The following is a 12,131-nucleotide window of genomic DNA, read 5'->3' as shown; positions in this document are numbered from 1 at the left end:
TTATGGCTGGAGAGTTGCCTTTTATGAACCAGAAAGACATGGACAGAAGGACAAACTGGTATCTGAGTTCATGCATCTCTGACTGACAGCCAGTGCTGTTTATACACAGATTAAATGTTCCAAGTTTACAATGGCCCAAACGTGTACATGGGATGCGGCCTTCTCTCTTCTAATAACACACATATTGGGCGTATTGAAGACAGACTACAGCATAGGTATAGCAGGAAAGCAGCAGCAGAGTTGGTCATCAGGGGAACCCACTTTCCTACCACGTGGAGCTCGTGCTCTCCCATTTATAGTCTGTCTATAAAAAGATGAGCGTGCTAACAATGATCAGTAATTATTTCTGCAGTGAATATGAATAAGACAGCAGTGTTTCTGTTTCAGGCCATGTTCTCTAAAGTGTTTTCAAACAATCCAACAACCCTCCTAGCAGGTTAGAGAACAGAATTCTCAGTAAATATTGTCATAACTGTTTCCACTTTGAATAAATGACTTTTTCCCTCTTCTTAATGAGAATAAAGAATAAACAAACTTGAGTCTAGCTACACTGCAGAGACCCTTTTAGATAGAATTTGATTTGTAAGCCTTGTTGCACACAACTGCTTAAAATACTAAAGAATATCTGATGCCCAAAATAAGGAGAATCATGCCTTTTTATTAGCATCACTGTGGTAGGCAGCTCCAAGATGGTTCCTATAAGCCCTGCCTTCTGTCACTTATGTCCTGTGTCATTCCACTCCAATGCTGGTGTCACTAAAATTTCCAGAGAAGATATTATATGCAACCTCAAAGACAGGAAAGACATCTTGCTGTCTCTTCACCCCAACATCCCCCATACTTTAACTCACTCGATCTGGTAGAAGCTGTCTGTAGTAGCATGAACTTCAAGGCTCTGGAGAAGTCCTAGGAAAAGGTCTACCTGGTAAAGAACTAAGGCTTCTTCTACACACATGAGACTTCCATCAAAGAGCTATGGGGGTGAACCATCTGAATTGCTCCAGGTCTAGTGAACTTGCATATCATGTGTAATTCTTAGTGCCTTAACTGAAGTCTCTTGAGAGATGCTACACCAAAATTTCTCAATTTAGCTGCTCCCAAGTCCTACCTCTCAGAAATTGTGTGAGAGAGTAAAGTGCTGTTTTATAGTAAGATCAGTGATAACCCTTTAGATAAACATGAATATGCCACTTACTACCCAGAAGTCCCATCCAGCACTTACACTTGTGTCTCTTGTCCAAATGCCCTATGCAACCATGTCACCTGATAATAATAATAATAATAATAATAATAATAATAATAATAATAATAAGGATTTGTATTACTAAGAAAATGGCAGAGGTGTGGGAAACACATCAGAAACTCCTACAAACTACACTTCCCCAATATTCAAACCATGGAAAGTTCTTCCTGTGTATGTGGCTGCCTGGTGTGCTTTGGTCCATGGGATGCTCCCAAGTATGACACTAGTAGAAGTATCACCTGCTCCCATGGGCCTGACTGCCCTCTCTAGGAGAATACCAGCTAAGCTATTGAAGAAAGGTGCTGCATGAAGAACCATGTCCCGCAGTGAAGCTCCCAGTTGTATTCAGCTGTGTGGGGTAATCCCGATCAATACCACATTGGAGCAAATCCACAGAAAAGATCTATGTTACTTAAATCCCTCAAATTTGAAGTAGTTTGTTAACACAACCCAAACAGCCAAAACACAGCCCTAATGCACACAGCACACTATCTGCAAAAGTATAAACATATTTCGAAAATGTTGAGAAACTGTGATAAACAATTTCTAAAATAAATCACACAAGATGAGTTCTCTAAAATCTACCAAGTGTTTCTGAGACAGAAGGCACATTTGTTTTCAAGGACAGTAGGGCATCTACTATCTTGATTTCAAACACATGATACAATTGGCTCACACAACTGATTCATAGAATTTGCACTTAACAATAGAAAATGTTAATCGCACAAGTCATCCAACTGATCAAACTTAGGCCATATCTAAACAATACTTAAGCTTCCTCTATAATGTCATCATACTGTGGTATGAGATACATTAAAGTGACTCCGGGAGCCACATGAAGCAAATGCTATTTTTTTTTCTTTCGGTTACTGTGGATAGCTTGAAACATGATGAATATTCCATCAATAATTAACTTATTGTAGTATTACTGACTACAGACAATACAGGATGATTATACACTTCTTGTATGTACATAGCATTACATATATATACATATGTATGTATGTATGTATGTATGTATGTATGTATAATTGTTTCCTTGCTAAGATATACAGAATATTTTCCTCTTAAAATAAAATTAAAAACATAATTGTAGCCGGGCATTGGTGGCGCATGCCTTTAATCCCAGCACTTGGGAGGCAGAGGCAGGCAGATCTCTGTAAGTTCGAGGCCAGTCTGGTCTCTAGAGTGAGTGCCAGGATAGGCTCCAATGCTACACAGAGAAACCCTGCCTCAAAAAACCAAAGCAAACAAAACAAAACAAAAAAAACACATAATTGTCATATGAACAAATGAGTTTTTACCAATTTGTTTTATATGACACAACCTAACTATAAAACAGTTCCAAGTTTCCATCTGCTTAGATTTTATTTCCATAACTAAACATAAACTGAAAGGAAAGGTCTCAGTTTTTTCGGCAACAAAAGTTTTTCTCCAGTAAAAACATGCAGCCAACAAAACTCAAAGTAAACCTTTACTATACATCCACAATGCTTTAGAAAATGTGAGGCATCTATTTGAAAAGAAAAGTGGAGTTTAAAAGGCTGGGATTTGACAAAATCTGGGATTGTCCTTAACACACATCCTGTCCTGAAGTATTTTAGAAAATACAGCACATGACACAAAAGAGCTCTTTGAAATCGCGTGTTCTGTTTTGTGATTTGAAGCAGAGAAAAATGTTAATGAAGTAGTGTCCTTGTCAAATATTGCCACTGACTTCCTGAAGCAGGCTGTGAATTATAGACAGCTCTGCCATTTGCCCAGACCCGAATAGAACTGTCAAAAAACCTTGATTTTCTAAATTAGTGTGCAGTGATATAGTAAGGTTCTTTGGGATATTATTATAAAGGCAGTATTCAAAGTAGCAAAATATTTCTTTACCAAGAAAATATCAGACTGGAAAGAAATTGTGATGATCAGATAGGCACAGCCATGAATCTAATTTTCCTCCTTTGTTAAAAATAGTTGCTTCAAATAGCCCTGGGATTTGCTGCTTCTGATACCATCAGAGCCTGGCATCAAAGGCTCTATCAAAACCCATGAACATTTCCACATGCATCCCTCTGGAAGTCTTTAATATAAGCAAATACAAAATATCTGGTAGACAGCAACTCGTTAACACTGAACGGGATCTGGTGTAAAAAAGGCCAAAGAATTGGAATTTCAATCCCAAGTTAGTCCCTCACTAGGAAATTTTCAACAACTCTGACACCTGAGCTCAGCCTGTCAATGGCATTGATACCAACCGCTATAGTTTGGATCTTAAATTCCAAAGGGGGACCTTGATGCTGCCTCCTCTATTGCTCATTGTTAACCTTGCCATTGGAACCCCAGAGCAATAGGGCAACCAAATGTTGACTTGAACATCCAAAACTGTGAGCCAAAATAGCATCTTTTCTTTACAAGTTCAATGTCTTAGGTATTTGCTATAGTAATGAGGGATGACTAACATGTCACCTAAAATTGCGTTCTGAGCATCAGGCACAATAATATATAATGGATCTGGTGATGCACCTGGTACTCATTGACATCTTTAAACTGAATAAGGATCTCTAAACTTTTCTACATCCTCCTGAGGCTCCAGCTCTACATTTGTCCACTGGGAAGACAAATTTTCCATGGAGACACTGTCTCTACTCACTGTGGTGTTTCCAGGAGTGGAAAAGCAAAAACCTAGTTCATCTTGATGAAAGAGTCCCTTGTCATCCCCTAGAAAAGCAGTTCTCAACCTGTGGGTCATGATCTCCAGAAGACTCTTAGAAAACACAGATATACATTGTGATTCATAACAGTAGCAAAGTCAGCCGGGCATTGGTGGCACACGTCTTTAATCCCAGCACTCGGGAGGCAGAGGCAGAGGCAGGTGGATCTCTGTGAGTTCGAGACCAGCCTGGTTTACAAGAGCTAGTTCCAGGACAGCCTCCAAAGCCACAGAGAAACCCTGTCTCAGAAAACCAAAAAAAAAAAAATAGTAGCAAAGTCACAGTTATGAAGTAGCAACCAAAAGTTGTGGTGGGGGGTCACCAGAACATAAGGAACTGTATTAAAGTGTTGTAGTACTAAGAAGGTTGATGTTGTGGACATTTGATCACACTGTGGCACCCCAAAACTGTGTTAATAAAGCTAACCTTGAATCGTGGGGTGGAGCCAGTGACTAGCTGACAAGAATCAATCCAGAGTATATGGAGACCCCCAGGATATGAATGGAGACGCAAAAGAAGGAACAGGGAAGTACTTGGAGATGGGCAGGCTTTTGGACTTCCTTTTATTATTATTATTATTATTATTATTATTATTATTATTATTATTATTTTGGTCTATGAAGTGTGGAGAAAAGGTCAGCTGGTCACTCCTCTGCTGCTTCTTTGATCTATGCAGTGTTTACCTGAATATTTGACTCCCAAGTCTTTAAAAATTTATTGGTAATAGATTAACTTAGATAAACACAACAGCTTTAGAACCACTGCTCTAGGTCATCCATCCTGTGGCTTTCTCAAAAGTGCTGCCAGGTACAACTTCTTTCTCAACTCAAATTGGGCACCATTACTACCCAGAGTCCAACCTTACATACTCCCAAAGTTCCCTCAATATGTAAGAAAGCCTGTCCACTTGAACAGGTAGTTTTCCTCTGAGCAATGCTCAGCTGTTTCCATTGGTGATCAGTGCTGCTCCAACTCTACATCTCTCACTTTAATTTCTCTTCTGACATCCACTAATCTAGCCATCATCTTCTATCCATAGAGGTATTTGTTTATTATAGCACATGATAAACCGAGCATAGCACATGATAAACCGAGCCTTTGCATTGCTTTAGTGTTTCAAGGTCAGCCATCACTCCATCTGAAGATTTTATGATTCATCATTTGTCTATTTGTGTAATTCTGTTATTTTTAACCATTATTCATTAAGTGATTTACCCTTCACAAACATTTTCAAATATGCATTTATTTGATCTTCGTGAAAATTCTGATGAAAATAAGCCAAGTAAGTTTCACTTTTGTATTAGTGGGCAGAAAGATTAAGTCAACCAACTAAAGCTACTAGTGTAAACTCAATCCTATGTCTTGTGGTTTAAAACATTGCCTTTCCCACTCTATTTTAATGTCTCCCAGGGTCATTGAGTATTTGCATTGTCACTGACTATTTGTATTGAATTTGCAAACTCAATACAAATAGTCAAATAGCATCAGGGCTTGTGTATCAAATTGGATGATTAAAGGAAGCAGGGCTTTACAAAAATACTTTAATTTGTACTTAAAATATTGCATTTCACATAAAAGCAAAAATATAAAAAGCAATTGTATTATTTATTTATTTATTTATTTATTTGGTTTTTCAAGACAGGGTTTCTCTGTATTGTTTTGGAGGTTGTCCTGGAACTTGCTCTGCAGACCAGGCTGGCCTCGAACTCAGAGATCCACCTGCCTCTGCCTCCCCAGTGCTGGGGTTAAAGGGGTGTGCCACCAATGCCCTGTGTTTTGAACCAGTTTTATTTTCATTTTGAGTGTATTGAATATTTACTGCACATTTTGACTCTGTTAATTTATGTGGAAAGACACAGCCTAAAGGTGAATGGGTCCTGGACTGCAGGAGAAAGGAGAAGATGAGCTAGGCACAAGTGGACATGCAGCTCTTCACTCTCTGTCCTGACGACTATAGTTCCCACCACCTTAAGAGCCCTGCAGCATTAGACTGAAAGTAGCAATGGTTATCCAGACAATTCCTTTCTTCCCTAAATTGTGTTTGTCAGGGTATTTTATCACAGCAATGGGGAATGAAGCTACAACCTGACAGAACGGAAGTGCAATGTGAACAAAAGAGAATTCAAGTCAAGAATAACTGGAGATCGGGGCCTGAGAAATTGTTAGACAATGAAAGCAGACAAAGAGAGAAGGAAAGGAGAATCCTCCAGGAATCTCCAAGTTGTACTTGAAGTTATGTTGACATTGGCCTTTCTTGAGGGTGGTGGATGCGCCATGCACAGGAGGAAAGGGATTGTTGGGATAGACATCGAGTGTGTCACTGCACTAATGCAGCTTGAAATGTGTCCCAAGTGGTACCTGTGCAATCTGAATAGCTCAGAAATCACCATTGTGACTTTAGTCACCAAAGAAGGTGAGCCTGAACCTCTTTTAAATCAGTAGCCTACATTGTTGAAAGTGTCAATTGGATGTGCTACTGATGACCACACTGGGTAGAGCTTACGTGATACTGCCTGTCCTCAAACCAATAATTCCTTATTATTATAGGGAAAAAATCCAAACATTCCATGCCTCCTCTTGTTTTGTTTGCTTTGTCTCCATTTCCTTTCACTCAAATTCAGAGACAGTGGCTCAGAGACATAAAATAATTTCAATGTATTCATTTTAAATAGCAGCAATTACAGAGTAACTACATAATTGCTAGCTCTCTACCTTGTTAATAATTCAAAAGTAACTTTTGAGTAGCTAGTTACTTTTATCTTTTCAAGTCCACAGCAGTAATGGATATATCATGCTTCTGGGATGACGACTTCATCCAAGCAAGTCCTCTTAGGCTGAGAACTGGATCAACAAGCAATCTTCATATTATAATTCACACATCATATGAGGTTTTACTCCTTGTCACCTGGGAAGAGGAAACCTCAACTGAGGAATTGTCTCCATCAGGTTGGCCTGTGGCCATGTCTACAGGGCTCAGTCCACAGTGGACAGCATCACCTCTGGACAGATGGTCCTGGGTTGTATAAGAAAGGCAGGGAAGCAAACTATGGAGAGCAAGCCAGTAAGTAGTGTTCCTCTATGGTCTCTGCTACAGTTCCTGTTCCTGCCTTCAGCTCCTGCCTCGGCCTCCCTTGATGGTAGACTGTGACTTATAAGCCAAATGAAGCCTCCTGTGGCCCAAGCTGCTAACAATTCTTTATATTAAATTCTTTCTAGAAAAATAGGAAGATGATTCCTGTCCCCTAAATAACTAGTCATGGCCAGAAATCAGGGCAAATGTTCCATATAATTTTTTAAACATACTCAGTGATATGTTAAGCTATCTATAACCACTTATAGATCCATGAGCTCAAGGTTAAGAATCTTGGGATCTGAAAGAGGATATTTGTTTAAATTATTCTTATAAAATAGTGTGTGCTCACTTTGGCAGCATGTACACTAAACAAAATGGAATGTCACAAAGAAAATCCGCATAGCCCCTGCACAAGCGTGGCACACAAATTTGAGAAAATAATTTGAAAGTGCCTTGGGTTCCAGGCCATTGCTCTCTATACCTCAGCTGTAATGCTGTTTCCTTAATGGTGGCCTTGGCATTTCAAGTAAGATATCAAATTAAAAGACTCTATTTCACCAGCAAAAGATGGTTAATAAATCATGATCCTGAAGGAAAATATTATGGTCAAGGGGAATTTGGTTTTGATCACACTCTATTTTCTACGTTGTTTTAGAAAACTGATTTTATTTTAAAGTCTATTCTTATAATGTTTTCGACCTGTATTTTGGCAGGATGCAAATGAATTAAGCTCCCCAGGGTTTAAGTAGACTCAGAGTGAAGTAGATTAAAATTTAGAAAATGGTGTATTTCTTTTACATAAGGAAGTTTCCTCTTTTTCTCCTAAAAACAAAACACTGAGATTGGGCCAGATGATATCCTGGGACACAGAATGTTCATTCTGAGCATCTCCTAGTCCCATTTCATCTCGTACTTGAATAATATCTATTCTGCACACATCTCAGAATGTAAATTATTGACTTGGTAAAAATGTGTAAATATGTTACAAGTAAATACCTATTCATTAGTATATTATCCAAACATTTTAGATAGTGGGGCTCTACTATCAATAAACATCAGTGACTCCCACTCTGATGACAAGGATCTGTGTTGCCTGGGGGAATGAGAGCAATGAAACTTTAGTTTGTAGGTAGCACTTGGCCCTTGGATGGTCTTCCAAGCTAAGAGAGGAAGAAAGGAAAAAAGAAAGATGTGACAGACTTTAAGCAGACGAGACAGACTATAAGCAGCCACAGAAGGCAGATGTTGGACCTTTGCTTTGTACAGGTGTTGACTTTTTGATGGTCTCACGCCTGACATCTCCAATGTCTTTGAAAAGGTAAAGGAGCTGGCATTCTGTCTCATAATTAAATTAATGCAAACAAGGGGAAATGGGTACAAAGTCACAGACTGGTGCTTATGGTACAAGCAGATATTCAAATGAGGATGGAATGTCACAAAAGCAGAAGCAGTAAAGGACTGGCAATTTCCTTAAGCAAGAGGGAGGCTCTCAATGACATGACCTTCACTCTCTGAGAAAACAGTCTTTTACATCAATGTTTATGACTATAAAATGCCTTGACTTGCATTTGCTGTGTGATTGTGGATCACCAAAATCAGGATAAATTACTTTTGCTCTTCTTCATTAAGAATTTTTTTAAAATATACCCTTAGGTAGCACTTACAGGAGAGAAAATGGCTAAAAACAATTATCTTTGAACTTAAAGTTTAATTCACACTTGTAAATATGTGAAGACTGACCAACTCCTGGAAAGATCAAGATGGAAGAAGATGCTGAAGCTAAAACACAGAGAGGCTGCTGAAGATGCCCACACCATTAGTGTAGAAGAGGAAACCGTAGTGTAAGGTAATCAGCCTGCCACTGTTCGGGGTAATAAACCTTCCATTTGGCTTATTAACCACAGTATGTTAATTCTTTTACATTTGAAAGTTCACCAAATGAGCTCTTTGGTATCTGGGGATGTATCTGTCCTTTGACCACTAGATTGAGCAAAATTAACCTTTTCAAATTTGAATATGAATGCCCATTAAGAAGTGTACACGGAATGGAGTCTGTGGCTGCTAGAAAAGTCATGTTTTAGTGTTCACTGAAGGCCTATATTAAAGCCAGAACAGCTTGGGCAGACACCACCAGTCAACTGGCTACTATCATCTTACTTTCTCACATAATTGTGACTTTGGATATGGCGATTGTACGTGTAACTAAATATTTACAGTCTCCCAGGTCAGAGTAATCATGTTACCTGGGTCCTGGGGTTTCATGTGTAGTTCAAGTCCCTAAGGAGCTTGTTCCTTGCAGAATAAAAGAATGGAGCTGTAAATAGCAGGCTTAGGTTTTCTGAATTCCTTCTTACTAGGATGGAAATTTGGGCCTAGAGGAACAGTGCCCATTTGTTACCATAACAACAAGAACCAATGCTAAGGAAGAAGCAGCAGCCTGTTCCTGGCATCATTTGTGAGAAGCTGAACCACTTCTTGGCATTTTCTTGCCTTTTTGTTGTATGAATAAAGAAAGCTCTCAACAAACCAAAAATCTGTACAGTGTGTTTTGGTCAGACTTTCCCCTCCCCCCAACAACTCCCAGATCCTAGCCAACTCCTGTTAGACCCCCAGAAAACTCAGGTATCCGGGGTCCCAGGCCACAACCATGGTCACCCCAATCACCAGGCGGATTCCAGAGCTTGCTGCAAACTGCATGAGGCTTTGTTGTAATTTAACGAGCTAACCCCATGTTAGCTCGGGTCTTTCACCCACCTGCCATGGTGGGTGGCTCGAAAAAGACAACTCCTAGGGCCTCCCAGGGTGGTTGCTATGCTCTGTGCGTCATTGCTTTGTGCTTGTCTGTAAAGTACACCCAGGGTCGTAAAGCATAGCACCACCAGTTAGCTAACTTCTGATTGGTTCCTTGTCACGAGGCAGACATCTGACCTCCTAGTGACTAAGGCAAGGTCAGACAAGCACGTGTTCAGCTGTTATGGCTGCCGAAATGGAGGGCTGGTCCCTTCACTCCCTACCCACTCAAGTTCATATTCTTTTTTTTTTGTCAAAAAACAAAGGCCAAACAAAACAAAAATCAAAACAAACAAAAAACAATAAGACAAAAAAACACACAAAAAACATAGAGTCCATTTAGGGTTGGGTGACAACTCCTCAGTGTGGCCTGTCCTGGAGTATGTCTGATATACCCACTGATACACACTCCTTTGGAGAAAACTGGTTTTCTCTTTCCCAGCAGGTACCAATTGCAGATAGCTTCTTGGTTAGAGGTGGTACTTCCAGTCCCTTTCCCCTTCTTAGTGCTGGGATTTTTGTCTAGCTCGAACATATGCAGATCTGGAGCATACTACCACACACTCTGTGAGTTCATATGTGCATCAATCCCGTTATGTCTGAAAGATGCTGTTTCCTTGAAGTCATCCACCACCTCTGGCTCCAACATTCTCTCAGCCTCTTCTACATAAATCCCTGGGCCTTGATGGGAGGGCTTTGATTTTTTTAACATATGAAACTGTTTAATTAGGTCGATAGATATTTTAAAAAACAACAACAACAACAAAAAATTGTGAGGATACATCCCGTTTGTCAGAGAGAACTAAGACCTCAGGTAGCCCTGGAGCTGAGGAAGAGCTTTGATCTTTGGCAAAAGTTTCGAGTCCACAGTTTTCTGAAGTCCTTGCGCTGCTCTGTAACCTCGTATTTCTCCTTCTCTGTGTCGAAGATTTCGCCCTCCTGGTGCCTGGGTTTTCGCAGTTGCTTCTTCTTGAAGTATCCAGTCAGGTGTTTGGGGATTTTAATCTTACTGATATCAACTTTTGTAGAGGTGGCGATGACAAATTTCTGGCGCGTTCTTTGCAGAGGAACTCTGTTGAAGGCAAGAGGTCCTGTCACAAGTAGCAAGCCCTTGCCCAACTGCTTAGGAAAACCACCCTCTTGCCCCTGTGGCGCCTGGTGAGGATGATCAGGACAGTCCCTGGAGTGATGCTGGCTCGAAGCTTCCTCACTGCTGACTGGAGGGCTTTTGGCCATGGCTCAGCAGCTTCAGTAGGGTAACACCTGGGCATTTTTCGAGGCTTAACCACCCGGGTACCACCATTCTTTGTCACCACCAACTGGTTTAGTGACAGTAGCAAGAACCTTCTCCATTTTCTTCTTTTCAACCTTGGTTTTTGCAGCTGAGTATTTTCTTTTGTATAAGGCCTTTCTGGAACACATAGCAGATCCGGAGTACCTGCCAATTCCTCTAAGCAGGTTCCTCTAGCAGGTTCTGGCTGCAATGGGACTTCTCCTTCTTGGGCTTTTTAACCTTTGTGTCACCCTTTTGGGCTGCACCAGCAGCAGGGCACCAGCTGCCACCAGCCTTCTTGGCTGCTGGTTTTTTTTCTATTTTGTGTCAGGCTTCTCGGCTTTTTCACCTGCCATCTTGCAAGATGGGAAAGAGAACAGGTTTTGATTTTTAAAAAAAATTCCTACTTACTACACCAAAGTCTCACACTCTCTGTACATTGCCCAGAGAAGGCCCTTATTTTTTTAGATCACTTTTAATGGACTTTTTCACCTATTTTCAGGGTCTTCTTTTCTACAATGTTTTGTTAGCAGGATAAGTATAACTCTAAATTAATTGTACCATCTAATTTAATGTTTTCAGTATTTCCACATTGAGAAACATGGCAGTTGGTAACTAAACTCAGAACACCCAGTCAGTACTCAGCACAACCCAAACCCAGATGCAAGTTTCATGCTCTCTCTTATTTCCCCCAGGACACTAAACCCCACTCCTTAGGTAGCTCTTTCCACCGAAGTTTTGCTAAGGACATCTGTGTTGCAAATGGCCACCAAATCTAGAGAGTGTCACTCTCCTGTTAAGAGAGCAGATTTATTTACTCAGTCCAGGATAACTAGGTCTCCCTGCCAAACCAGAGATTTGCTTACATCCCAAAGTAACAGAGATAATGTCTTTCTGGGGAGCAGAGTTTGGACAGGATTCCCTGAAGCTGGTTATGTATAGCCTTGAAAATTTCCTGTACTCCAGAGTCCTCATCTGGGACAAATGCCCTGGATGCCAAGGATCTACAGGCCCACATCTGCATCAACTCCGTGGCACTGACTGGGAGGC

The 12,131-nt window shown here is 40.4% G+C and overlaps 1 pseudogene; it reads right to left on the bottom strand.

Moving 5' to 3' along the window:
* Positions 1–10,361: 10,361 nt before the first annotated feature.
* Positions 10,362–11,437, bottom strand: LOC100773529 (annotated as a pseudogene).
* Positions 11,438–12,131: the final 694 nt, after the last annotated feature.

Source organism: Cricetulus griseus, assembly GCF_003668045.3.
Source record: "Cricetulus griseus strain 17A/GY chromosome 1 unlocalized genomic scaffold, alternate assembly CriGri-PICRH-1.0 chr1_1, whole genome shotgun sequence".
Lineage (NCBI taxonomy): Eukaryota > Metazoa > Chordata > Mammalia > Rodentia > Cricetidae > Cricetulus > Cricetulus griseus.
Note: the sequence above shows the minus strand (reverse complement) of the source record. Positions and strands in the feature narration are given on the sequence as shown.